Below are 27,493 nucleotides of genomic sequence, written 5' to 3'. Positions count from 1 at the left end.
CCGGTGGCACTGGTATTAGGTATTAGTTATTCTCCTCTTTTGTACAGTAGGCATGGAATTATAATTATGTTGCTGCTAGCAGTATTCATAAAAACCTTGAAATAAAATACTTATTTTTCCTCTTATTTTTTTATTTTCTATATATTTTCACGGACCTGCTGCAGTATTTCACCTCAGGTTGAATACCCATGGTAACTTGATACACATATATTCCTTTGTGACAGTCAGGAAATTGTGTACTGGCCCTTTAAACCGCGACAGGAGATGGGAGGGTGGTGAGCGCAGAGAAAGTAGTGGAAAGGACTGCGCCACAGATTATCCATTATATTGACAAGATTCTCTAGTGTCCGCTCTAATAATGGAAAGAAATGTCTTCAAAAATGGAACGCGGTCAGGCGGAGGCAAGATCAGGTGGGACTAATTTAGCCAATGAGAGGGCAGTTACGCGTGTGAACAACAGGCACAACTACAATCAAATGTTTTTTTCTCAAAGTTGCCGGGATGTTACGTGTCCTACTTATATCAGTACACTCGTGGCAACCTAACCATTACGAAACGTATATTCTATCAAATAAGCCACACGGAGCGAATAAACTATTATATTTGTGTTGACCAAATTCGAAACTCTCGTTAACCTCCATACTAAAACTCTAGGATTGGTGAGCGGGAAAAAACGCCACCTCCTGGAGAAAAATATTTAGGGAGAAATTAACCTTATCCCTCTCGCTTCGCCTCTTTCTCTCTGACTGTTCAGTGTTTTGTGCGCCACTGCACTGCAAACTTGACGGACGTAGGCTTCATTAGGACTGTGGGACCGATATCATAGCCTACCTTATTGTTGGACTCGTGGGAAATTCATAACACTTTGGAGATGAAGTAGTCAGATTCAAAAACGATTTTAGCGATATCGTATTCTGTAAAAGGAAGGTATCCTTTGTCCTTTAAAAGCGGTTGTATATTTAGACTAATCCTGCTCTGTTCAGAACTCAATTTTGAAATTCAACTTTCTCATATTCAATTTCCCAGTCTGGACTACCAGAAATCAAGGTAACATTTTGGACATATTTGTAATTGTGTGATTTGAACTGCTGAGTATTGGCTTGATTACATTTATCTTGATTACATTTAACATATATATATATATATATATTGAATTATTATTGACGATCATAACGCTTAAACATATTTCATACAACGTTCAAATACCTTTGAATCGGGGAACAACATTGGTAAAAGGAAAAATAAAAATGTACATCTCATTTGAATATAAAATATGTTTGTGGAACAATCTCAGCGCCTTGCACTCTCGTCGTGTTAGGGGCAGTTAGTTGGCTGGTTCCTCAATATAGGAGAGCGCAGTCTATTGTGCGTTAACTCACAACCATACAGCCTAGTCTTCCCCTCTTTGTTTATCGTGTCTGTAACTCAACCCACCGCCGATGAAGATATATTCATTGTGTTTAAAAAGGTCTTATCAGCTGGGTTAGTTTTGATTAAGACCCCCATCATTACAACAATTGAACATCACCTTAGATGATCTGCCCGTCTGAAAGTTGTTGCCTGCCACTTTAAATCAATGACCTACAGGGTTAATGTATGTATTGCTTAGGCTCATCTTTGTTACTTCTATTGTAGCGTGTGCTGGTTGCATTCATTGAAGTTGAAAATATGTGACTAGTAAAAAGTTATTGTTGTGAGTTCTGCCATCGCGTGCGAGAGAGACAAGAAATTTGAGGTACTTTCCTCCACTTTTCATTCATTTTTTTTTTTTATGGACTTTAATTGAGCATAAAATAGGCTTAAATGCAATATTTATTTGCGATTATGAAGTGGTTTACTGGGGGGAAAAACATAAATGCTCCAAATAACTAGTTCCCTAATACAGTAGATAGAATGTCCTGTAGGACTTAGAAATGGCAGATGGGGTGTAATGCGTCAGTGCTCCAATAGCAAGACAGGTTATTTTAACATTACTCTACATGGGAAAACCTTGAGCATCATCATCCATCCCATGGCATTTTAGCATGATTAGAAGTTTACTGAAGCTAACAAACTAGCCTGGAGTTATTCTGTCTGACAGTACTGAGTTAATGCTTGTGTTTACTATTAAAAACTTACACAGATTATCTCTTTCCCTCTCTCTCTCTCTCTCTCTCTCTCTCTCTTCATCTCTCTCTCTCTCTCACCCTCTCTCTTTTTTCTCTCTCTTTCTCTTCCCCTCTCTCTCTTTCTCTTCCCCTCTCTCTCTCTTTCTCTTCCCCTCCTTTCTCTTCCCCAACTCTCTCTTTCTCTTCCCCATCTCTCTTTTCCCCCCTCTCTCTCTCTCTCTTCCCACTCTCTCTCTCCCCTCTCTTGCTCTCTCTCTCTATCCCCTCTCTTTATCTCTTCCTCCCATCTCTCGCATTCCCCCCTCTCTCTCTCTCTCTCTCTCTCTCTCTCTCTCTATCCCTCTCTCTATCCCTCTCTCTCTATCCCCCTCTCTCTCTCTATCCCACCCCCCTTCCCTCATATCTCTCACTCTCTCTCACCCCCATCCTCCTCTTTCCTTGCCAAATTGTCTATTTTCCAGTTCATTACCTCTGTGCCCTGAGCTTGTTATCATATTTGGCACGCCACTTGTTCCTCAGTAGATGGGTGTCACTGTATCGCATCAGCCGAGTGATTTTGATTGGACCTGATGGATAATTACAGGACATGGTATTGTGTTGCATCTAGGCAATTGAGTCATCATGTGTAGGCCAAGTACTGTAAACAGCATCGACCACGAGTAAAGCCTCTAACTTCTGCTAGGGTTTCCATTTATTTTGTCAATACTTTTCTCAAAGTTCAGTGATTATACCCCCCTTCTTGTAGCAACTGTTATCCTAAACAAAATGATTGAGACATGGTGACATGAGCTTGGCTTTGTGTTGGGTTGCACTGCAGAGCATACAGCCTCTGACCTTTGCCCTCAGATGTTGGGACTCTGACTGTACTTTAATTGAAGCAGTGTGATTGATGGTAACTGCTGCCTGGGTATTGTGAAGGCAGAGGCTCCTGCTGGCTACCTGCCCGGTTCTGCTCTGCACTACTCTGAGATCATGCTCTCCCTACAGTCTGCAGCATTGGAGGGAGGGTGGATTCAGACACACTGACGAGAGGCTGCTTCTTGTAAAAACAGCTGACTTCAGGCGTATTTCACAGTCAGATTGTGTCGAATTTCTAGAGGTGCCAAACAAATTCCCCAGCGACTCAACAGGGAGTTAAGTTAAAGTGGCAAGTCCTCAGGATGATTTCTAGGGCTGTACACCCATAGCCCATAATCATCAGCTGCCTCATACGCCCAATTTGACTAAAGGTTTCCTACTTGTGTGGACCATGTAGTGTTCTTGTGTGGACAATGTGTAGATCTGCCTGTTCCCCTCTAAACCAGGCAGGAAATGCAAATGTAAAGTCCACCTACCTACCTACCTTCACCCCAGTGACTGCCTATAGGAGACTGGGTATGATTAGAGGAAGACTTGCCATTTTGGGCTTGAAGGGTCCACTTACTTTGTCTACAGACTCTGCAGCACATCAGAACCAATGGGTCTGACCTCTCTGCCTGAGGCTCACAATGCAATGTAGGCCCATAAGTCTCATAATCACAAATATGATTTTAATGGCCATTCAATCTTTTAACAATACATTTTAATTATGCCATTTTTCATTAAGTATTTTGGATAACGTAATGAATGAAGTATTATCCCAAGGGTGTTGGCTCAATCAGTCCTCACGTGATGCAAACCTTTGACCCCCAGGTGAACATTCAACCCAGTGACCTTTATAGCCACGCAGAACTCAAGACACATAAATCTAGAGATATTTTTATACACACGTTGGCTGGATTGGGTGTCAGTGGGTGATGAGGTCTAAACTCTCTTCGGTAATTCAATATGAATTATTCAAACTTTCTAAACTGTTGAAACCTTGTGACTTGAGTAGCCAGTTTAGGTTATAGGCCCCTCAAATATAAATCTGGACCTTGAAGTCAGTTCCACTGCTTTTTTATATTCTTCCCCTCTAATCAATGACTGATTTAGACCTGGGACACAAGGTGCATGCATCTTAATGATCAGGTAGAACAGAAACCCAGCAGTACTCAGGAGGACCTCCTTGGGGAAGTGTCGAATACCCCTGCTGTATCACTTAGTGTGTGTGTGTGCACATTCTTGTGGTTGATAGCAGGTTACTCGTCTTGGTTATTTTCCCTCCTGTTGATCTTGGATAGTACTGGAGTCCCAGAGAAGGGATAATGTGTCTGGCAAAATTACAGGAACTACCTTTCTCCTGAACGGGAAGCAGATGCCTTTTAAGTTAGACACGTCTTGCTGAGGACATGAACTTATCTGAAACCTTTTCAACATGGAAGTAAGAAGCAGTTGAACTTGAAAATTGACATCTTTATACTTTCTTGAGGTTTGAACTTTACCTGTTGAACTTTATTGTTTTATGGGCCTTAGCTGACTTCACCTGCTAGAATTTGAATGAGTGTTTCTGAAGTGGCCTGGACCCTGTTAGCTGATATTGTAGCTACCTAACGCTGAAAGGCGTCCGCATTTCAGCTCTTGTCGTCGCTAGGTTGTAATCCTATGAGCGTCCTCTGAGCTACCTACAGGGTTCTCCTGTTGATCTGTAACCCTAGTGGAGTGGGTTACAACCCCATCAAATGGCTTGGGCCATGCCTTAAAGGACAGTGTTTAGCCAGGGATAAGTAGGCTGATACTCAGTAAAAGCTAGTTCTTGCTGTGTTGAGATGCATCTGATACTGTACTGTGCATTCCAAAAGCATACCTGTGTTGGTTACTTTCCATAGAATTTGACAAATGCAGAGATAAATAACCGGTTTTGCTGTCAATTTTTTATTTAACTAGACAAGTCAGTTAAGAACAAAGTCTTATTTCCAATGACGGCCTACCCCGGCGATGCTGGGCCAATTGTGCGCTACCCTATGGGACTCCCAATCACAGCCGGTTGTGATACAGCCTGGACTCGAACCAGGGTCTGTAAGACACCTCTAGCACTGAGATGCAGTGCCTTAGACAGCTCCGCCACTCGGGAGCCTGGTGAACGTATGCATCTGTGGTTCAACAACACTCCAGGCTGATATGTTCAGCTTCTGCTTGACAAGATGGATTTGTTGTACTGTAGCATAGGGTTGGGCCGATTTTATAGAATTCAGTTGAATATTGTGATATTTGACATTGATGATATCGTGAAGTGTGAGACTGTACTCTATTTAAACTCTACGAATCCAAACTGTGCAGTTTTATTAGTCTGTATCAATATGTTGAATATCAAGTCTAATTTAATTAACTAAGCCTTTTTTTCTCTCCATACTAAGATTATTTAATGAGAATGCAACTAATATATTAAATAAAAACAAAAATGGCACAGTCTAGGATGATCTAGTCAGTACCAGAGCAAAACGATTATATTGGATATCACAATATTTGGAGTAGCATATTGTAGAAGAGGTCTCCCCAAAAATCGCTCAACCCCACTGAAGCACTTTCAATCTTGTATCATTTTGCACAAATAGCTTCTACAGTACAGTTTTTACCCAGAAGCCTGGGTTTAATTGACAAGCGTTTAGAGACAAGCATTTAGACAATGGACGTGGAAAAGCTGTGAAATTTCAGATAATACTACCTGATAATACCTAATTAGCATGTCTGAACTCAAAAGAAATGACTAGAAATCATGTAATTTTCTCATGGTGAGTCACATTCCCAAGGTACAGTCTGAGGTCATCTTCAGTCGCTTTTCTCTTCAACCAAATRGAACAATGTTTTAGGGGAGTGTTCTTGTTTACAATATGTAAATGAGGTTGCAGTGTTTACACTTCGTAGATATTGGATTGCAAGTTGAATTGTRCCTCCTTCTGTCTGATTGTCCCTCGTCTGCTTTGATAAACGTTTCAATGGAGACATGGTTAACAATTAAGCCTGATTGCATTAATTCCCTTCACCTCTGGCTCTGACACACCACCACTACTTTGACTGGCCTAGTAGTTGGGCAGTTGGGCAATACTGTAGACTACTCACTAGAGCAGTCCTATGTATTCAAAACACATTGTGCTGAGTGATGTGTAGTGTGCAGCTGGTCTGTCTGTCAGAGAGAGAAATGCTCTGGCCTGTTCACAGTTCAGTGGTTCTCCATTGTTCTCTCCCTCCGATCTGTATCTCTCAAGCCTACGGCCACTGGGGAGAGATGACGGCATTCCTTCTTTGTCTTTTCAGCGACCTCCTCTGTGTTAACCTTGGCCACTCCATTAGAGGGCTGATCCATCCTGTGCCTCCTAGACCATTGGTCTGGTCTATAGAAGTAACATAATACCCTGAGAGTCATACCTCTAATAGTCCTTTGTCTGTCAGCAGTATCCTGGCCATGCAGTCCTTTTTACTCTGGGTGAGTAGAGGGTGTTCTGGGCTGGACTGGCCTGCCATGTCTACTGGGTCAGTTCTCAGGAGATGGCCCCAACGTGCTGTGTGTGTGGAACCCTTTTAGGGTTTGGCTTCCGTCCCTCTTTACACTGAAAGCACTGCTTTGTTTCTTGTTGATCTGGGTCCATTGTAATCTGTGACGTTGTTGGTTCTTCAGTTCTGCTGGCTTTGTGCTAGTCTAAGTCTATAGGGACAGACTGGATGTGTGTGTGTGAACCGTGAGAGAAAGTGTGTGTTTACATTTTAGTCTGACTGATGAATCACTCATCTACAAATACAGTGCCTTCTGAAAGTATTCACACTTCTTTTTCCACATGTTGTTGTGTTACAGTATGAATTTAAAATGATTTTGTGTCTCTGGCCTGAACACAATACCCCATAATGTCATAGTGGAATTATGTTTATTTGAAACATTTTACAAATGAAAAAATGAAAAGCTGAAATGTATTTAGTCAATAAGTATTAAATCCATTTGTTATGGCAAACCTAAATAAGTCCAGCAGTAAAAATGTGTTTAACAAGTCACATCATAAGTTGCATGGACTCACTTCGTGTGCAATAAGTGTTGAACATGATTTTTGAATTGGTATTGGTGTTTATTAGGATCCCCATTAGCCGCTGCAAAAGCATCAGCTACTCTTCCTGGGGTCCACATGAAACATGTCATAATACAAAGTACTGAACATTATTAGTCAAGGACCGAAATACATCAATTTAAAATGTCTCACACAGCCTATATATCAGTAGATACACACAATATCGAGGTCTAATACATAGTACAGTGCAAATTACAATACAATATATATAATACAAGTCACCTTTGTGCAGTAAGGTGTTATTTTATGTTTTTTTATCTGTTTTTATTGCTAGTCTGAGTTACCAGAGTTCCATGTAGTCATGGTTCTATTTTAATACTGTGTTTCCCAGCCTCTGACCTGGAGACTGTGAAGAGACCTCTGGTTGCATGTCTTGTGTTGTACCGATGAGTGTCTGTACTGTGTGCCAACTGCTTGCGCAGACAGTTCAGTACTGTACCTTCAACACACTCTCACAAAGACCAATAGTGATGCAGTCAATCTCTCCTCAACTTTGAGCCATGAGAGATTGACATGCATGTTACTGACACTCCCTCTGTGTACATCTAAGTGTGATACGTGCTGCTTTGTTCTGGATCAACTGCAATTTACCTATGTCCTTCTTTGCCGCACATGGCCACACAGCTGGGCAGTAGTCCAGGCGTGAGAGAACTAGGGCCTGTAGGACCTGTCTGGTCGACTGATGTGTCAAGAAGGCAGAGCAACAACCTATCATGGACAGACCTATTTCCATTTTAGCAGCGATTGAGTCTGTTTTAACTTTGACAGCTTGCTATCTAGGGTTACACCCAGCAGTTTAGTKTCCTCAACTTGCTCAATAGCTGCATTATTCAATAATAGATCTAATCTAGGTTTAGCATTGAGTGAGTGATTTGTCCCAGAGGAAGGAAACCGCTCAGGGATTTCATCATGAGGCCAATGGTTACAGAGTTTAATGGCTGTTATGGGGGAGAACTGAGAATGGATCAAAAACATTGCAGTTACTCCACAATACTAACTTAAATGACATAGTGAAAAGAAAGAAGCCTTGACAGAATAAAAATATTCCAAAACATGCATCATGTTTGCAATAAGGCATTCAAGTAAAACTGCAAAAATGTGGCAAGGAAATTAACTTTGTCCTGAATACAAAGCGTTATGTTTGGGGCAAGTCCAACACAATGTTATGCTTGTCATCGGCAAGGACTAGGGAGTTTTTTAGGACAAAAAGTAACAGAATAGTGCTTAGCACAGGCAAAATCCTAGAGGAAAACCTGGTTCATTCTGCTTTCTAACAGACACTGGTAGACAAATTCACCTTTCAGCAGGACAATAACCTAAAACACAAGGCCAAATATACACTGGAGTTACTTACCAAGACGATATTGAATGTTCCTGACTGGCCTAGTTACAGTTTTGACTTAAATCGGCTTGATAATCTATGGCAACACTTAAAAATGGCTGTCTAGCAATGGTCAACAACCAACTTGACAAGCTTGAAGACTTTTTTAAAAGAATAATGTGCAAATATTGTACAATCCAGGTGTGCAAAGTTCTGAGACTTACCCAGAAAAACTCACAGCTGTAATCGCTGCCAAAGGTGATTCTAACATGTATTGACATAGGGGATTGAATACTTATGTAATCAAGATATATTACTGTTTTATTTTTCATATTTKTTTTTACAAATGTTAGATTTTCTTTGTGTGTTTTTTGTAGATTGGTGACAAAAAAATGACACTTACATCAATTTTAATCCCAAATTGTAACACAACATTTTGAAAAAGTAAAGGAGTGTGAATACTTTCTGAAGGCACTGTAACTACCTACAGTTGAAATCGGAAGTTTACATACACTTAGGTTGGAGTCGTTAAAGCTAGTTTTTCAACCACTCCACACATTTCTTTGGTCGGTTAGGACATCTACTTTGTACATGACACAAGTACATTTTTCCAACAACTGTTTACAGACAGATTATTTCACTTATAATTCACGGTATCACAATTCCAGTGGGTCAAAAGTTGACATACACTAAGTTGACTGTGCCTTCAAACAGCTTGGAAAATTCCAGAAAATGATTTCATGGCTTTAGAATCTTCTGATTGGCTAATTGACATAATTAGAGTCAATTGGAGGTGTACCTGTGGATGTATTTCAAGGCRTACCTTCAAACTCAGTGCCTTTTTGCTTGACATCATGGGAAAATCAAAAAAAATCAGTCAAGACCTCAGAAATAGAATTGTAGACCTCCACAAGTCTGGTTCATCCTTGGGAGCAATTTCCAAATGCCTGAAGGTATTATTATTAATATGCAAGTATAAACACCATGGAACCACGCAGCCGTCATACCGCTCAGGAAGGAGGCGTGTTCTGTCTCCTGGAGATGATCGTACTTTGGTGCGAAAAGTGCAAATCAATCCCAGAACAACAGCAAAGGACCATGTCAAGATACTGGAGGAAACAGGTACAACATTATCTATATCCAGAGGAAAACGAGTCCTATATCAACATAATCTGAAAGGCCGCTCAGCAAGGAAGAAGCCACTGCTCCAAAACCGCCATCAAAAAGCCAGACAACGGTTTGCAACTGCACATGGGGACAAAGATCATACTTTTTGGAGAGATGTCCCCTGGTCTAATGAAACAAAAATAGAATGGTTTGGCCATAATGACCATTGTTATGTTTGGAGGAAAAAGGGGATGCTTGCAAACCGAAGAACACCATCCCAACCGTGAAGCACGGGGGTGGCAGCATCATGTTGTGGGGGTGCTTTGCTGCAGGAGGGACTGGTGCACTTAACAAATTAGATGGCATCATGAGGGTGGAAAACGATGTGGATATATTGAAGCAACATCTCAAGACATCAGGCAGGAAGTTAAAGCTTGGTTGCAAATGGGTCTTCCAAATGGACAATGACCCCAAGCATACTTCCAAAGTTGTGGCAAAATGGCTTAAGGACAACAAAGTCAAGGTATTCGAGTGGCCATCACAAAGCCCTGACCTCAATCCCATAGAAAATGTGTGGGCAGAACTGAAAAAGTGTGTGCGAGCAAGGAGGCCTACAAACCTGACTCAGTTTTACCAGCTCTGTCAAGAGGAATGGGCCAAAATTCACCTAACTTATTGTGGGAAGCTTGTGGAAGGCTACCCAAAACGTTTGACCCAAGTTAGACCATTTAAAGGCAATGCTACCAAATACTAATTGAGTGTATGTAAACTTTTGACCCCCTGGGAATGTGATGAAATAAATAAATGCTGAAATAAATCATTCTCTACTATTATTCTGACATTTCACATTCTTAAATAAAGTGGTAATCGTAACTGACCTAAAACAGGGAGTTTTTACTATGATTAAATGTCAGGAATTGTGAAATACTGAGTTTAAATATATTTAGCTAAGGTGTATGTAAACTTCCGACTTCAACTGTGTTATGTGTTCAAGATTAGCGATTCTGGCTCTCGCTTTGCTCAAACACACTCACACTCCGTGCTGTGTGTGTTCGCTACTGCCAGGGAGGGAACTGTGCCAAGCCTTTATGGCTCTCCTATAGGCTACGTCAGGGCCTATATATGTTTCGTAGTCTGCTGAGCATCATGATCTACTTTTACATACGGATGTTCGGTGGCTAAGCAAGGGTAATAGTGCTCTCAAGAGCAGCAGCTTATGTGAGCTTAGGGAGGAGATAGTTGCTCTGCTCCTCGACTGCCGCCACAAGAAATACAACACATCTAGCAGAAATGCTTGATTAGGAGTTCATATCAGATGTTGGTTTTTAGTGACATCTTCAGTCAATTGAATGGACTTAATTTGGGACTACAGGGGAGGGATAAAACAGTTTTTGACACAATAGAAAAATGTACTTATTTTCTAAATAAATGTTATTTTCTCCTCCTGATTTGAGCCCAAACAAAATGCTCAATTTCCCTAGATTGTGCAACTATATTCAGTCATCAGTACAGATCACTCCCAAAATGTCTGAGTTTTTAGATAAACTGAAAGCTAGATTTGCAATGAGATTTGTTGAGTTGAAGTCCCCTTGGGGAGGGTGCAGTTTGTTATAGGGACCTGTTCTCTACTGATCGGGTTAGGGTGCAAGTTTGTTAATACCTGGATGTTCTCTACTGATGGGGAGAGGGTGCAGTTTGTTATACGGGACCTGTCTCCTACTGATGGGGAGAGGTGCAGGTTGTTTTAGGACCTTTCTCTACTGATGGGGGAAGGGTGCAGTTGTTGTAGGACCTATTCTCTACTGATGGGGAGGGTGCAGTTTGTTATAGGGACCTGTTCTCTCCTGATGGGGAGGATGCAGTTTGTTATAGGACCTGTTCTCTACTGATGGGGAGGGTGCAGTTTGTTGTAGGGACCAATTTCTCTACTGATGGGAGGAGCGATGACAGTTTGTTATAGGGACCTGTTCCTACTGATGGGGGAAGGTGCAGTTGCTTAGTAGGACCTGTTCTCTTACTGATGGTGGGACGGTGCAGTTTGTTATAGTGAACCTGTTCTCCTACTGATGGGAGGAGGGCTGCAGGTCTTGTATATAGGGACCTGTTTCTACTGAATGGTGAGGACGGAGCTGCAGTTTGTTGTGGGGACCCTGTTCCTACTGACTATGGGGGGAGAGGGTGCAGTTTGATTATAAGACCCTGTTCTCTCACTGATGGGGGAGGGTGCAGTTGTTGTTATAAGGGACCTGTCTCTCTACTGAGGGGGAGGTGAGCAGTTTGTTATAGGGACCTAGTTCTCTAACTGATGGGGGAGGGGGGGAATTTATCTCAGTGGAGCAGAGATGTCATGCATATACAGGGGAGACAACAAGTATTTGATACCTGCCCGATTTCGCAGGTTTCCTACTTACAAAGCATGTAGAGGTCTGTAATCTTTATCATAGGTACACTTCAACTGTGAGAGACTGGACTAAAACAAAAATCCAGAAAATCACATTGTATGATTTTTAAGTAATTAATTTTGCATTTTATTGCATGACAGTAAGTATTTGATACATCAGAAAAGCAGATCTTAATATTTTGGTACAGAAACCTTTGTTTGCAATTACAGAGATCATACGTTTCCTGTAGTTCTTGACCAGGTTTGCACACACTGCAGCAGGGATTTGGCCCACTCCTCCATACAGATCTTCTCCAGATCCTTCAGGTTTCGGGGCTGTCGCGGGGATATACGGACTTTCAGCTCCCTCCAAAGATTTTTATTGGGTTCAGGTCTGGAGACTGGCTAGGCCACTCAAGGACCTTGAGATGCTTCTTACGGCGCCACTCCTTAGTTGCCCTGGCTGTGAGTGTTTCGGGTCGTTGTCAGTCTGGAAGACCCAGCCACGACCCATCTTCAATGCTCTTACTAGGGAAGGAGGTTGTTGGCCAAGAATCTCGCGATACATGGCCCATCCATCCTCCCTCAATAACGGTGCAGCTCATCTGTACCCTTTGCAGAAAAGCATCCCCAAAGAATGATGTTTCCACTCCATGCTTCACGGTATGGTGATGTGGTTCTATGCGGGGCTTGTACTCATCACGTTCTTCTTCCTCAAACACGGCGAGTGGAGTTTAGACCAAAAGCTCTATTTTTGTCTCATCAGACCACATAGACCTGCTCCCATTCCTCCTCTGGATCATCCAATGTCATTGGCAAACTTCAACACGGCCCGGACAGTGCGGATGGCATGGCAAGTAGTGGACCTTGCGTGCGCGCAGGAATTTTAATCCATACGGTGTAGTGTGTTACTAATGGTTTTTCTTTAGAGACTGTGGTCCCAGCTCTCTTCAGGTCATTGACCAGGGTCCTGCCGTGTAGTTCTGGCTGATAACTCACCTTCCTCATGATCATTGAGGATCCCCACGAGGTGAGATCTTGCATGGAGCCCCAGACCGAGGGTCAGATTGACCGTCACTTCACACTCTTCCATTTTCTAATAAATTGCGCCAACAAGATTGTTGCCTTCCTCACCAGCTGCTTGCTATATGTCCTGATAGCCCACCCAGCCTGTTGCATGTCTAACAATTTTATCCTTGATGTCCTTATACAGCTCTCTTGGTCTTGGCCATTGATGAGAAGTTGGAGTCTGTTTGATGTAGAGTGTGTTGGGACAGGTTGTTTATATACAGGTAACGAGTTCAAAACAGGTGCAGTAATCAGGTAATGGAGTGGAGAACAGGGGGCCTCTTAAAGAAAAACTAAAACAGGGTTCTGTAGACGCCGAAATACTTAAAACTCGGATTGGTAGGATGACAAATATTATCAGCAAATAAAAGCACAAGATTAAATACTAAAAATCATACAATGTGATTTTCTGGATTTTTGTTTTAGATTCCGTCTCTCATAGTTGAAGTGTACCCATGATAGAAATTACAGACCTCTACATGCTTTGTAAGTAGGAAAACCTGCAAAATCGTCAGTGTATCAAATACTTGTTCTCCCCACTGTACGTAAGGTTTCTATGTGTTAAAAAAAAAGAGACAGAAAATAAAGAAATAGAAAACAGAATGTGATGCTGGTCAACTGAGATATGCCATCCATAAAGGTTCCCTATGTTTAAATAAAAACAAAATATGAATGTAAAACAGAAAGGGAAGTAGGAATTAATTAATATGATGCAGGTCAACTGTGTTCTAAGTACAAATATGTTCCATTATTTAAACCATTTGATGCCCTGAATTAAGCTAATCTTAAAGCACTTAAAATGGAACTTTTAGCAACATTACATTTTAATAAAATAAAAGGGCTTCATAAGATTATAATTGTCTTTTTGTGCATTGCTTTTTATAACGGTCTTTGGAAAAGTTATCCCATGTAGAAAATGTCTGGACCCCCTAATAAATAAAATGTTTAAAGTCTGCCCCCCGTAAGAATATACTAGAATAGCCCTGGCCTACATACTAGTGAACACACATGAAGACATTCTTCCAAGGCTCTTCTGCATGGAAACTCGCTGTCTTAAGTAAAAAATAAACTGTTCATTATTTCTGGGAAATCAGACCTGCTCGTTAGTTGAATGCCAAACCCCCATAGAGAAAGACAGGAGGATAGTGACAGGGAAACAGAAAGAGACAGTGGTAAGAGAGGTATGCAGGTAGACGAGGGTTGCAATAACATGGCTGGCATAGATTTGGTATTAACTACCACAGTGCTCTCTGAACAGCTGCAGACTCAGTATTTGTCTCTATCAATTAGAGGTGACACTGTGTCTGAGTGTACAATGTATCTGTTCAGCAGCGGCTGGCTTGACCAAGGCCACTGGCTCATATGGATCCTATTCCCCCATCGTCCTCCAGCAAATGTGTCCTATTCCCCCGTCCTCCCCTAGCAAATGTGTCCTATGCCCCGTTGTCCTCTAGCAAATGTGTCCTATGCCCCGTTGTCCTCTAGCAAATGTGTCCTATGCCCCGTTGTCCTCTAGCAAATGTGTCCTATGCCCCGTTGTCCTCCAGCAAATGTGTCCTATGGCCCTGTTGGATACACATACTAGCAAATGTGTCCTATTCCCCCGTTTGTCCTCTAGACAATGTAGTCCTATGCCCCGTCTCCCCTCAGCAAAGTGTCCTATGCCCCTGTGCCCTTTAGCAAATGGGTCCTGCCCCCGTCTCCTTTAGCAAAATGGTCCTATGCCCCCGTCCCCTTTTTAGCAAATGGGTCCCTATGCCCCGTCCCCTTTAGCAAATTGGTCCTATGCCCGTCCATCCGTTAGCAAAATGGGCTCCTATGCCCGGTCCTCCTTTAGCAAATGGGTCTATGCCCCGGCTCTCCTTTAGGCAAATGGGTCGCTATGCCCCTGTCCTCCTTTAGCAATATGGGTCCTATGCCCCCGGTTCCTCCCCTACAAATCTTTCCTATGCCCACGTCCCCCTTTAGCAAATGTGTCCTATGCCCCGTCCTCCTTTAGCAACAATGTGTCCTAGTGCCGCGCCGTGTCCCCCTTTAGCAAATGGAGGTCCTATTGGCCCTGTCCTCTTTCTAGCAAATGTATCCTATGCCCCCGTCCCCCTTTAGCAAATGTGTCCTATGCCCCCGTCCTCCTTAGCAAATGTTGTCCTAGGCCCCTGTCCTCCTCTAGCAATGTGTCCTATGACCCCCGTTCCCCTGTTTAGCAAAATGTGTCCTATGCCCCCGTCGCCCCTTTAGCAGAATGTATCCTATTGCCCCCGTCCCCATTTAGCAAATGTTTTCCTATTCCCCCATTCGTCCTCCAGCAAATGTTGACCTATGCCCCCGTCCTCCCTTTAGAATGTGTCCTTAGCCCCCCGTTCCCCCTTTAGGCAAATGTTTTCCTATTCCCCCATCGTCCTCAGCAAATGTGTCCTATCCCCCCGTCCTCCCCCTAGCAAAATGTGTCCTAGCCCGTTGTCCTCTAGCAAATGTGTCCTATGCCCCGTTGTCCTCTAGCAAATGTGTCCTATGCCCCGTTCGTCTCTAGCAATGTGTCCTATGCCCCGTCGCTCCCAGCAAATGTGTCCTATGCCCCGTCCTCCTTAGCAAATGTACTTCCATTGCCCCTCCTTCCTCTTACGAAATGTGTCCTATGCCCCGTGTCCCCCTTTTTAGCATTAATGGTCCTATGTCCCCCGTCCTCCTTTAGCAAATGTGGGTTCCTATGCCCCCGTCCCTCCTTAGCAAATGGTCCTATTGCCCCCGTCCCCCTTAGCAAATGCTGCCCCTCCTTAGCAATGGTCCTATGCCCCCGTCCCCTTTAGCAAATGGTCCTATCGCCCGTCCTCCTTTAGCAAATGGGTCCTATGCCCCCGTCCTCCTTGTAGCAAATGGGTCCTATTGCCCCCGTCCTCCTTTAGCAAATGGGGTCCTATGCCCCCTTTAGTGTCCTCCCCTCTAGTTCAAATGTTCCTATGCCCCCGTCCCCCTTTAGCAAATGTGTCCTATGCCCCCGTCCTCCTTTAGCAAATGTTGTCCTATGCCCCCGTCCTCCTCTAGCAAATGTGTCCTATGCCCCCGTCCTCTTCTTAGCAAATGTTCCTATGCCCCGTCCCCCTTAGCAAAAATGTGTCCTATGCCCCCGTCCTCCTTTAGCAAATGTTCCTATGCCCCTCCCCTTACAAATGTGTCCTATGCCCCCGTCCTCCTTTAGCAAATGTGTCCTATGCCCCCGTCCCCTTTAGCAAATGTATCCTATGCCCCCGTCCTCCTTTAGCAAAGTGGTCCTATTTCCCCTGTGTCCTCCTTTAGCAAATTGTATCCTTATGCCCCCGTCCCCTTTAGCAATGTGTCCTGATCCCCTGTCCTCCTTAGCAAATGTGTCCTATGCCCCTGGTCCCCTTTAAGCAAATGTGTCCTATCCCCCTGTCCCTTAGCAAATGTGTCCTATTGCCCCCTGTCCTCCTAGCAAATGTGTCCAATGCCCCCGTCCTCCTTAGCAAATGTGTCCTATTGCCCCTTGTTCCTCCTTACAAAATTGTGTCCTATGCCCCCGTCCTCCTAGCAAATGTGTTCCTATGCCCCCGTCCCCCTTTAGCAAATGGTCTAGCCCCGTCCTCATCCTTTAGCAAATGCTTCTAATGCCCCCGTCCCCCTTTACAGAGTGGGTCCTATGCCCCGTCCCCCTTTAGCAAATGGGTTCCTATGCCCCCGTCCTCCCTTTAGCAAATGGTCCTATGCCCCCGTCCTCCTTAGCAAAATGGGTCCTATGCCCCCGTCCCCCTTTAAGCAAATGGGGTCCTATTGCCCCGTCCTCCTTTAGCAAATGGTCCTATGCCCCGTCCTCCTTTAGCAAATGGGTTCCTATGCCCCCGTCCTTCCTTTAGCAAATGGGTCCTATGCCCCTGTCCCTTAGTCAAGGTCCATCATGTCCTCTTAGCAAATATCCTATGCCCCCGTCCTCCCCTTTAGCAAATGTGTCCTATGCCCCCCGTCCCCCTTTAGCAAATGTGTCCTATGCCCCCGTCCTCCCTAGCAAATTTCCTATGCCCCCGTCCTCCTTTAGGCAAATGGTCCTATGCCCCGTCCCCCTTTAGCAAATGTCCTATGCCCCCGTCCTCCTTAGCAAGGACGTCCATGCCCCCGTCCCCTTAGCAAATGGTCCTATGCCCCCGTCCTCCTTTAGCAAATGGTCCTATGCCCCCGTCCTCCTTTAGCAAATGGTTCCTATGCCCCCGTCCTCCCTTTAGCAAATGGGTCTATGCCCCTGTCCTCCTTAGCAAATGGGTCCTATGCCATGCCTCCTTAGCAAATATTCCTATGCCCCCGTTCCCCTAGCAAATGTCCTATGCCCTGCTCCCCTTCTAGCAAATGGCCATATGCCCTGTCCTCCTTTAGCAATGTGTCTATGCCCCTCGGTCACCCCTTAGCAAATGCTTTCCTATGCCCCATGCTCCTCCCCTTTAGCAAATGTGTCCTATGCCCCGCTTTCTAGCAAATGTTCCTATGCCCCCGGTCCCCCTTTAGGCAAATGTGTCCTACGCCCATCGTCCTCCTTACAAATGTGTTCTTCCCCCGTCCCTTAGCAATTGGGTCCTAATGCCCCCGTCCCCCTTTAGCAAAATGGCGTCTCTATGCCCACCGTTCCCTTAGAAATGGGTCCTATGCCCCCGTCCTCCTTTAGCAAATGGGTCCTATGCCCCCGTCCCCCTTTAGCAAATGGGTTCTCCTATGCCCCCGTCCTCCTTTAGCAAGATGGTCCTATGCCCCGTCCTCCTTTAGCAAATGGGTCCTATGCCCCCGTCCTCCTGTTTAGCAAAGTGGTGTCCTATTGCCCCTGTCCTTCCTTTAGCAAAATGGGTCCTATGCCATGTCCTCCTTTAGCAAATAGTCCTATGCCCCCGTCCTCCCCTAGCAAAATGTTTCTACCGATGCCCCCCCGTCCCCCTTTAGCAAATGGTGTCCTATGCCCCCGTCCCCCTTTAGCAATTGGGTCTATGCCCCGTCCCCTTTAGGCAAAGGGTTCTATTGCCCCCCGTCCCCCTGGTTAAGCAAATGGGGTCCTATGCCCCCGTCCTCCTTTAGCAAATGGTCCTATGCCCCGTTCCCCCTTTAGCAAAATGGGTCCTATGCCCCGTCCTCCTTTAGCAAATGGTCCTATGCCCCCGTCCTCCTTTAGAAATGGGGTCCTATTGCCCCCGTCCTCCTTTTAGCAATGGGTGCCTATGCCCCCTGGTCCTCCTTTTACAAATGGTTGTCTCTATGGCCCTGTCCTCCTTTATGCAAATAGCGTCCTATGCCCCCGTCCTCCCATAGCAAGATGTATCCTATGCCCCCGTCCTCCTTTAGCAAATGTGTTCTATGCCCCCGTCCCCCTTTTAGCAAATGTGTCCTATGCCCCCAGTCCTCCTTAGCAAATGTTTCCTATGCCCCCGCCCCCTTTAGCAAATGTTGTCCTATGCCCCCGTCCTCCTTAGGACAAATGTGCTCCTAGTGCCCCTTGTTCCCCCTTTAGCAAATGGGTCCTATGCCCCCGTCCCCTTTAGCAAATGGGTCCTATCCCCCGCCCCCTTTAGCAAATGGTTCCGTATGCCCCCATCCCCCTTTAGCAAATGTGTCCTATGCCCCCGTCCCCTAGCAAATGTGTCCTATGCCCCTCCCCTTTTAGCAAATGTGTCCTATGCCCCCGTCCTCCTTAGCAAATGGGTCCTATGCCCCCTGTTCCCCTTTAGCAAATGTCATCTATGCCCCCGTCCTCCTTTAGCAAATTGTCCTATGCCCCGTTCCTCCGTTAGCAAATGGGTCCTTTATCCCCTGTTCCCCTTTAGCAAATGTATCCTATGCCCCCTCCTCCTTAGCCAAATGTGTCCTATGCCCCCGTCCTCCTTTAGCCAAAGGGTCCTGATCCCCCGTCCCCCTTTAGCAAATGGTCCTATGCCCCGTCCCCCTTAGCAAATGTGTCCTATCGCCCCTTCCCCCTTTAGGCAATTTCCATCCCTTGTGTGTCTATGCCCCTGTCCGTCCTTTAGCAATGGGCTCCTATGCCCCCGTCCTCCCCTAGCAAAATGCCTGAACTGGCGTTCCTGTAAAGTTGCTGGGACAGAGTTCTCTCCTCTTCACACAACAAAACTGACTCAGTTCACAGCCGTGAAAATAGACACCAGTCAGTGAATCCTGCTTAAATTTTAACAGGAGATGTACATCAACATAACGATCGTGTTTTACGGTGCCTGTGATTGTTCGTGCCAGCTTCTCAACTCAGACCAAACATATTACTGTTGATGTTTTGTGCCAGCCTCTCACTTTCCAGACAAAAATTTACTAGTGAGTGTGTTTGTGCCAGCTCTCGCATTCAGGATAACAACATAATCTTATACTGTGAGTTAGTTGTGGACCAGCCTCTTCCATTTGCACGGACAACAATTTACTTAGTGATGTGTTTGGCTCCTGTAGCTCTCACTCGTAGAGCAACAATATATATACCTGTGTAGTGTGATTGTTGCCAGGACTCTACACTCATGACAACATATTTACATCTTTGATTGTGTTCGGTCTGCCAGCCTCTCACTCAGACAACTACATATTTACTGTATGTGTTTGTTGCCAGCCTCTCACTCAGACAACATATTTACTGTTGATGTGTTTGTGCCAGCCCTCACTCAGGACAACATATTTACTGTGATGTGTTCGTGCCAGGCCCTTCACCTCGACAACATTTACTGTGATGTGTTTTGTGCCAGCCTCTCACTCAGACAACATATTTACTGTGATGTAGCCTCGCTCTCAGACAACACTATTTACTGTGATGTGTTTGTGCCAGCCTCTCACTCAGACAACATATTTACTGTGATGTGTTTGTGCCAGCCTCTCATCAGACAAACATATTTACTGTGAGTGTTTGTGCAGCTCTCATTCAGACAACGATATTTACTGTGATGTGTTTGTGCCAGCCTCTCACTCAGACAGACATATTTACTGTGATGTGTTTGTGCCAGCCTCTCATCAGACAACTATTTACTGTGATGTGTTATCGTGCCAGCCTCTCACTCAGACCAACATAATTTACTGTGATGTGTTTTGTGCCAGCCTCTCACTCAGACAACATATTTTACTGTGATGTGTTTTCGTGCCAGCCTCTCATCTCAGACAACATATTTACTGTGATGTGTCGTGGCCAGCCTTCACTTCAGACACACATTTTACTGTGATGTGCTGTTCGTGCCAGCCTCTCACTCAGCAACCATTTTACTGTGATTGGTTTGTGCAGCTCTCATTCAGACCATATTTACTGTGATGTGTTTGTGCCAGCCTCTCACTCAGACAACATATTTACTGTGATGTGTTTGTGCCAGCCTCTCACTCAGACAACATATTTACTGTGATGTGTTTGTGCCAGCCTCTCACTCAGCAACACATATTTACTGTGATGTGTTTGTGCCAGCCTCTCATTCAGACAACATATTTACTTGATGTGTTTGTGCCAGCCTCTCCTCAGGACAACATTTATTTACTGTGATGTGTTTTGTAGCCAGCCTCTCATCTCAGACAACCATATTTACTGTGATGTGTTTGTGCCAGCCCTCTTCACTCAGACAACATATACTGTTTTGATTGTGTTTTGCCAGGCTCTCAACTCAGACAACATATTTACTGTGTGATGTGTTTGTGCCAGCCTCTCACTCAGACAACATATTTACTGTGATGTGTTTGTGCCAGACTCTCACTCAGACAACATATTTTACTTGTGATGTGTTTTGTGCCAGCCTCTCACTCAGACAACATATTTACTTGTTGATGTGTTTGTGCCCAGCTCTGCATTCAGACAACATATTTACTGTGATGTGTCTGCCCAGTCTCACTCAGACAAATATTTACTGTGATGTTGTTTGTGCCAAGCCTCTCACTCAGACACATATTTAACTGTGATTGTGTTTGGCCAGCCTCTATTTCAACAACATATTTTTCTGTGATGTGTTTGTGCCAGCCTCTCACTTCAGACAACGCATATTTACTGTGATGGGTTTTGTGCCAGCCTCTCAGTCAGACAACATATTTACTGGTGATGTGTTTCGTTGCCAGCCTCGTCACTCAGACAACATATTTACTGTGTGATGTGTTGTGCCAGCTCTCGCTCAGACAACACATTTACTGTGACGTGATTGTACACTCAGATCACCGCTCCGAGTGGCGCAGCGGCTCTAAGGCACTGCATCTCATTGCGTAGAGGCCATCACTTACAAAGACACTGGTTTAGGAATCCAGGCTGTAACACAAACCCGGCCATGATTGGATCCCATAGAGCGGTGCACAATTGGCCAGCATGTCCGGGTTAGGGTTTGGCCCGGGGTTTGGCCGTCATTGTAAATAAGAATTTGTTCCTAACTGACTTCCTGTTAAATAAGGTTCAAACAATTTAAGACCATCTATTTACTGTGATGTTTTCGTTTTGCCAGCCTCTCACTCAGGACCAGCCTATTTACTGTGATGTGTTTGTGACCAGGCTCTCATTCAGGACAACATATTACTGTGATGTGTTTCCTGTCCAGCCTCTCACTCAAGACCAGTCTATCTTACTGAGATGTTTTCGTGCCAGCCTCTCACTCAGACCAGTCTATTACTGTGATGTTTCGTGCCAGCCCTCACTCAGACCAGCCTATTACTGTTGATGTGTTTTTGCAGGACTCCTCATCAGACAAATAATTTACTTGCATTGTGTTTGTGCAGCCTCTCACTCAGACAGTCTATTTTACTGTTGATGTGTTTGTGCCAGCTCTCATTCAGACAACATATTTAATGTGATGTGTTTGTGCCAGCCTCTCACTCAGACCAACATATTTACTGTGATGTGTTTGTGCCAGCCTCTCACTCAGACAACATATTTTACTGTGATGTGTTTGTGCCAGCTCTCAACTCAGACAACACATATTTACTGTGGATGTGTTTGTGCCAGCCTCTCACCAGACAACATATTTACTGTGATGTGTTTTGTGCCAGCCTCTCACTCAGACAACATATTTACTGTGATGTGTTTGTGCCAGCCTCTCACTTCAGACAACATATTTACTGTGATGTGTTTGTGCCAGGCTCTCATTCAGACAACATATTTACTGGATGTGTTTGTGCCAGCCTCTCACTCAGACAACATATTACTGTGGATGTGTTTGTGCCAGCCTCTCACTCAGACAACATATTTACTGTGTAGTGTGTTTGTGCCAGCCTCTCACCAGACAAATTTACTGTGATGTGTTTGTGCCAGCCTCTCACTCAGACAACATATTTACTGTGATGTGTTTGTGCCAGCCTCTCACTCAGACAAACATATTTACTGTGATGTGTTTGTGCCAGCCTCTCACTCAGACAACATATTTACTTGATGTGTTGTGCCAGCCTCTCACTCAGACAACATATTTACTGTGATGTGTTTGTTTTGCCAGCCTCTCACGCAGACAACATATATTTACTGTGATGTGTTTGTGCCAGCCTCTCACTCAGACAACATATTTACTGTGATGTGTTTGTGCCAGCCTCTCACTCAGACAACATATTTACTGTGATGTGTTTGTGCCAGCCTTCTCATTCAGACACATATTTACTGTGATGTTTTCGTGCCAGCCTCTCCCTCAGACAACATATTTACTGTGATGTGTTTGTGCCAGCCTCTCACTCAGACCAGCCTATTTACTGGGATGTGTTTGTGCCAGGCTCTCATTCAGACAACATATTTACTGTGATGTGTTCGTGCCAGCCTCTCACTCAGACCAGTCTATTTACTGTTGATTTTTCGTGCCAGCCTCTCACTCAGACCAGTCTATTTACTGTGATGTTTTCGTGCCAGCCTCTCACTCAGACAACATATTTACTGTGATGTTTTGTGCCAGCCTCTCACTCAGACCAGTCTATTTACTGTGATGTGTTTGTGCCAGCCTCTCATTCAGACAACATATTTACTGTGATGTTTTCGTGGCCAGCCTCTCACTCAGACCAGTCTATTTACTGTGATGTTTTCGTGCCAGCCTCTCACTCAGACAAACATATTTACTGTGATGTTTTCGTGCCAGCCTCTCACTTCAGACCAGTCTATTTACTGTGATGTGTTTGTGCCAGCCTCTCACTCAGACCAGTCTATTTACTGTGATGTGTTTGTGCCAGCCTCTCATTCAGACAACATATTTACTGTGATGTGTTTGTGCCAGCCTCTCACTCAGACAACATATTTACTGTGATGTGTTTGTGCCAGCCTCTCACTCCAGACAACATATTTACTGTGATGTGTTTGTGCCAGCCTCTCGCTCAGACAACATATTTACTGTGATGTGTTTGTGCCAGCCTCTCACTCAGACAACATATTTACTGTGATGTGTTTGTGCCAGCCTCTCACTCAGACAACATATTTACTGTGATGTTTTGTGCCAGCCTCTCCTCAGACAACATATTTACTGTGATGTGTTTGTGCCAGCCTCTCACTCAGACAACATATTTACTGTGATGTGTTTCGTGCCAGCTCTCTCAGAAACAACATTTACTGTGATGTGTTTTGTGCCAGCCTCTCATTCAGACAACATATTTACTGTGATGTGTTTGTGCCAGCCTCTCCATCAGACAACATATTTACTGTGATGTGTTTGTGCCAGCCTCTCACTCAGACAACATATTTACTGTGATGTATTTGCCAGCCTCTCACTCAGACAACATATTACTGTGATGTGTTTGTGCCAGCCTCTCATTCAGACAACATATTTACTGTGATGTGTTTGTGCCAGCCTCTCACTCAGACAACATATTTACTGTGATGTGTTTGTGCCAGCCTCTCCCTCAGACAACATATTTACTGTGATGTGTTTGTGCCAGCCTCTCATTCAGACAACTATTTACTGTGATGTGTTTGTGCCAGCCTCTCGCTCAGACAACATATTTACTGTGATGTTTTGTGCCAGCCTCTCAGTCAGACAACATATTTACTGTGATGTGTTTGTGCCAGGCTCTCACTCAGACAACATATTTACTGTGATGTGTTCGTGCCAGCCTCTCACTCAGACAACATATTTACTGTGATGTGTTTGTGCCAGCCTCTCACCAAGCAACATATTTACTGTGATGTGTTTGTGCCAGCCTCTCACTCAGACAACATATTTACTGTGATGTGTTTGTGCCAGCCTCTCACTCAGACAACATATTTACTGTGATTGTTCGTGCCAGCCTCTCACTCAGACAACATATTTACGTGATGTGTGTGCCAGCCTCTCACTCAGACAACATATTTACTGTGATGTGTTGTGCCAGGCTCTCATTCAGACAACATATTTACTGTGATGTGTTCGTGCCAGCCTCTCACTCAGACCAGTCTATTTACTGTGATGTTTTCGTGCCAGCCTCTCACTCAGACCAGTCTATTTACTGTGATGTTTTCGTGCCAGCCTCTCACTCAGACAACATATTTACTGTGATGTTTTCGTGCCAGCCTCTCATTCAGACCAGTCTATTTACTGTGATGTGTTTGTGCCAGCCTCTCACTAAGACCAGTCTATTTACTGTGATGTGTTTTTGCCAGCCTCTCACTCAGACCAGTCTATTTACTGTTTGATGTGTTTGTGCCAGCCTTCTCACTCAGACAAACATATTTACTGTGATGTTTGTCGTGGCCAGCCTCTCACTCAGACCAGTCTATTTACTGTGATGTGTTGTGCCAGCCTCTCACTCAGACCAGTCTATTTACTGTGATGTGTTTGTTCCAGCCTCTCATTCAGACAACATATTTACTGTGATGTGTTTGTTGCCAGCCTCTCATTCAGACAACATATTTACTGTGATTTTTTCGTGCCAGCCTCTCATTCAGACAACATATTTACTGTGATGTGTTTTGTGCCAGCCTCTCACTCAGACAACATATTTACTGTGATGTTTCGTGCCAGCCTCTCCCTCAGACAACATATTTACTTGATGTGTTTGTGCCAGCCTCTCACTCAGACCAGTCTATTTACTTGATGTGTTTGTGCCAGCCTCTCATTCAGACAAACATATTTACTGTGAATGTGTTTGTGCCAGCCTCTCACTCAGACAACATATTTTACTGTGATGTGTTTGTGCCAGCTCTCATTCAGGACAACATATTTACTTGATGTGTTTGTGCCAGCCTCTCACTTCAGACAACATATTTACTGTGATGTGTTTGTGCCAGCCTCTCATTCAGACAACATATTTACTTGGTGATGTGTTTGTGCCAGCCTCTCCCTCAGACAACATATTTACTGTGATGTGTTTGTGCCAGCCTCTCATTCAGACAACATATTTACTTGATGTGTTTTCGTGCCAGCCTCTCCCTCAGACAACATATTACTGTGAGTGTTTGTGCCAGCCTCTCACTCAGACCCAGTTATTTACTGTGATGTGTTTGTGCCAGCCTCTCATTCAGACAACATATTTACTGTGATGTGTTCGTGCCAGCCTCTCACTCAGACAACATATTTACTGTGATGTGTTTGTGCCAGCCTCTCGCTCAGACAACATATTTACTGTGATGTGTTTGTGCCAGGCTCTCACTCAGACAACATATTTACTGTGATGTGTTTGTGCCAGCCTCTCACTCAGACAACATATTTACTGTGATGTGTTTGTGCCAGCCTCTCATTCAGACAACATATTTACTGTGATGTGTTTGTTGCCAGCCTCTCACTCAGACAACATATTTACTGTGATGTGTTTGTGCCAGCCTCTCATTCAGACAACATATTTACTGTGATGTGTTTGTGCCAGGCTCTCGCTCAGACACATATTTACTTTGATGTGTTCGTGCCAGCCTCTCACTCAGACAACATATTTACTGTGATGTGTTTGTTGCCAGCCTCTCACTCAGACAACATATTTACTGTGATGTGTTTGTGCCAGCCTCTCACTCAGACAACATATTTACTGTGATGTGTTTGTGCCAGCCTCTTCACTCAGACAACATATTTACTGTGATGTGTTTGTGCCAGGCTCTCATTCAGACAACATATTTACTGGTGATGTGTTTTGTGCCAGCCTCTCACTCAGACAACATATTTACTGTGATGTGTTTCGTGCCAGCCTCTCACTCAGACAACATATTTACTGTGATGTGTTGTGCCAGCCTCTCACTCAGACAACATATTTACTGTGATGTGTTTGTGCCAGCCTCTCACTCAGACAACATATTTACTGTGATGTGTTTGTGCCAGCCTCTCATTCAGACAACATATTTACTGTGATGTGTTGTGTGCCAGCCTCTCACTCAGACAACATATTTACTGTGATGTGTTTGTGCCAGCCTCTCACTCAGACAACATATTTACTGTGATGTGTTTGTGCCAGCCTCTCGCTCAGACAACATATTTACTGTGATGTTGTTTTGCCAGCCTCTCACTCAGACAACATATTTACTGTGATGTGTTTGTGCCAGCCTCTCACTCAGACAACATATTTACTGTGATGTGTTCGTGCCAGCCTCTCACTCAGACAACATATTTACTGTGATGTGTTTGTGCCAGCCTCTCACTCAGACAACATATTTACTGTGATGTGTTGTGTGCCAGCCTCTTCACTCAGACAACTATTTACTGTGATGTGTTCTTGCCAGCCTCTCACTCAGACAACATATTTACTGTGATGTGTTTGTGCCAGCCTCTCACTCAGACCAGTCTATTTACTGTGATGTGTTTGTGCCAGCCTCTCATTCAGACAACATATTTACTGTGATGTGTTTGTGCCAGCCTCTCACTCAGACAACATATTTACTGTGATGTGTTTGTGCCAGCCTCTCACTCAGACAACATATTTACTGTGATGTGTTGTGGCCAGCCTCTCACTCAGACAACATATTTACTGTGATGTGTTTGTGCCAGCCTCTCATCAGACAACATATTTACTGTTGATGTGTTTGTGCCAGCCTCTCACTCAGACAACATATTTTACTGTGATGTGTTTGTGCCAGCCTCTCCTCAGACAACATATTTACTGTGAGTGTTTGTGCAGCCTCTCACTCAGACAACATATTACTGTGACTGTGTGTGTTGCCAGCCTCTCGCTCAGACAACATATTTACTGTGATGTGTTCGTGCCAGCCTCTCACTCAGACCAGTCTATTTACTGTGATGTGTTGTGTCCAGGCTCTCACTCAGACAACATATTTACTGTGATGTGTTTCGTGCCGCCTCTCACTCAGACCAGTCTATTTACTGTGATGTGTTCCGTGCCAGCCTCTCACCTCAGACCAGTCTATTTACTGTATGTGTTCTGTACCAGCCTCTCACTCAGACCAGTCTATTTACTGTTGATGTTTTCGTGCCAGCCTCTCACTCAGACCAGCCTATTTACTGTGATGTGTTTGTGCCAGCCTCTCACTCAGACCAGTCTATTTACTGTGATGTGTTTTTCAGCTTGTGAATCTGTATTATGGCTGTTGTAAAGATATGTTTGAGAGGCTGTGTGTGTGTGTAGAGATATTTTTGAGAGGCTGTGTAGTGTGTAGGGACCGACCAGGACCAATGCTGCTTAGTTTCAGAAGAAAAGCAGCAGTGGGATGCAGGGTGGTATGCTGTTGGTGTTGTAAAAGCGAGTACCT

At 44.3% G+C, this 27,493-nt stretch overlaps 1 protein-coding gene across 2 annotated transcripts in view; it reads left to right on the top strand.

Moving 5' to 3' along the window:
• Nucleotides 1–292: 292 nt before the first annotated feature.
• Nucleotides 293–27,493, top strand: part of LOC112069194 (cdc42 effector protein 4-like) — a 44,288-nt gene continuing 17,087 nt past the window's right edge. The window contains exon 1 of one of the 2 annotated variants that reach the window (XM_070438448.1): nt 293–411. The gene's annotated coding sequence lies outside the window, so the exon portion shown is untranslated. Of the gene's footprint in view, nt 412–446; nt 1,048–27,493 lie in introns of those variants that run through there. The other variant, XM_024136489.2, reaches the window with a different exon arrangement.

This window comes from Salvelinus sp. IW2-2015, unplaced genomic scaffold (assembly GCF_002910315.2).
Source record: "Salvelinus sp. IW2-2015 unplaced genomic scaffold, ASM291031v2 Un_scaffold928, whole genome shotgun sequence".
NCBI lineage: Eukaryota > Metazoa > Chordata > Actinopteri > Salmoniformes > Salmonidae > Salvelinus > Salvelinus sp. IW2-2015.
The sequence above is the reverse complement of the archived record's forward strand: the minus strand, read 5'-3'. Positions and strand labels throughout refer to the sequence as shown.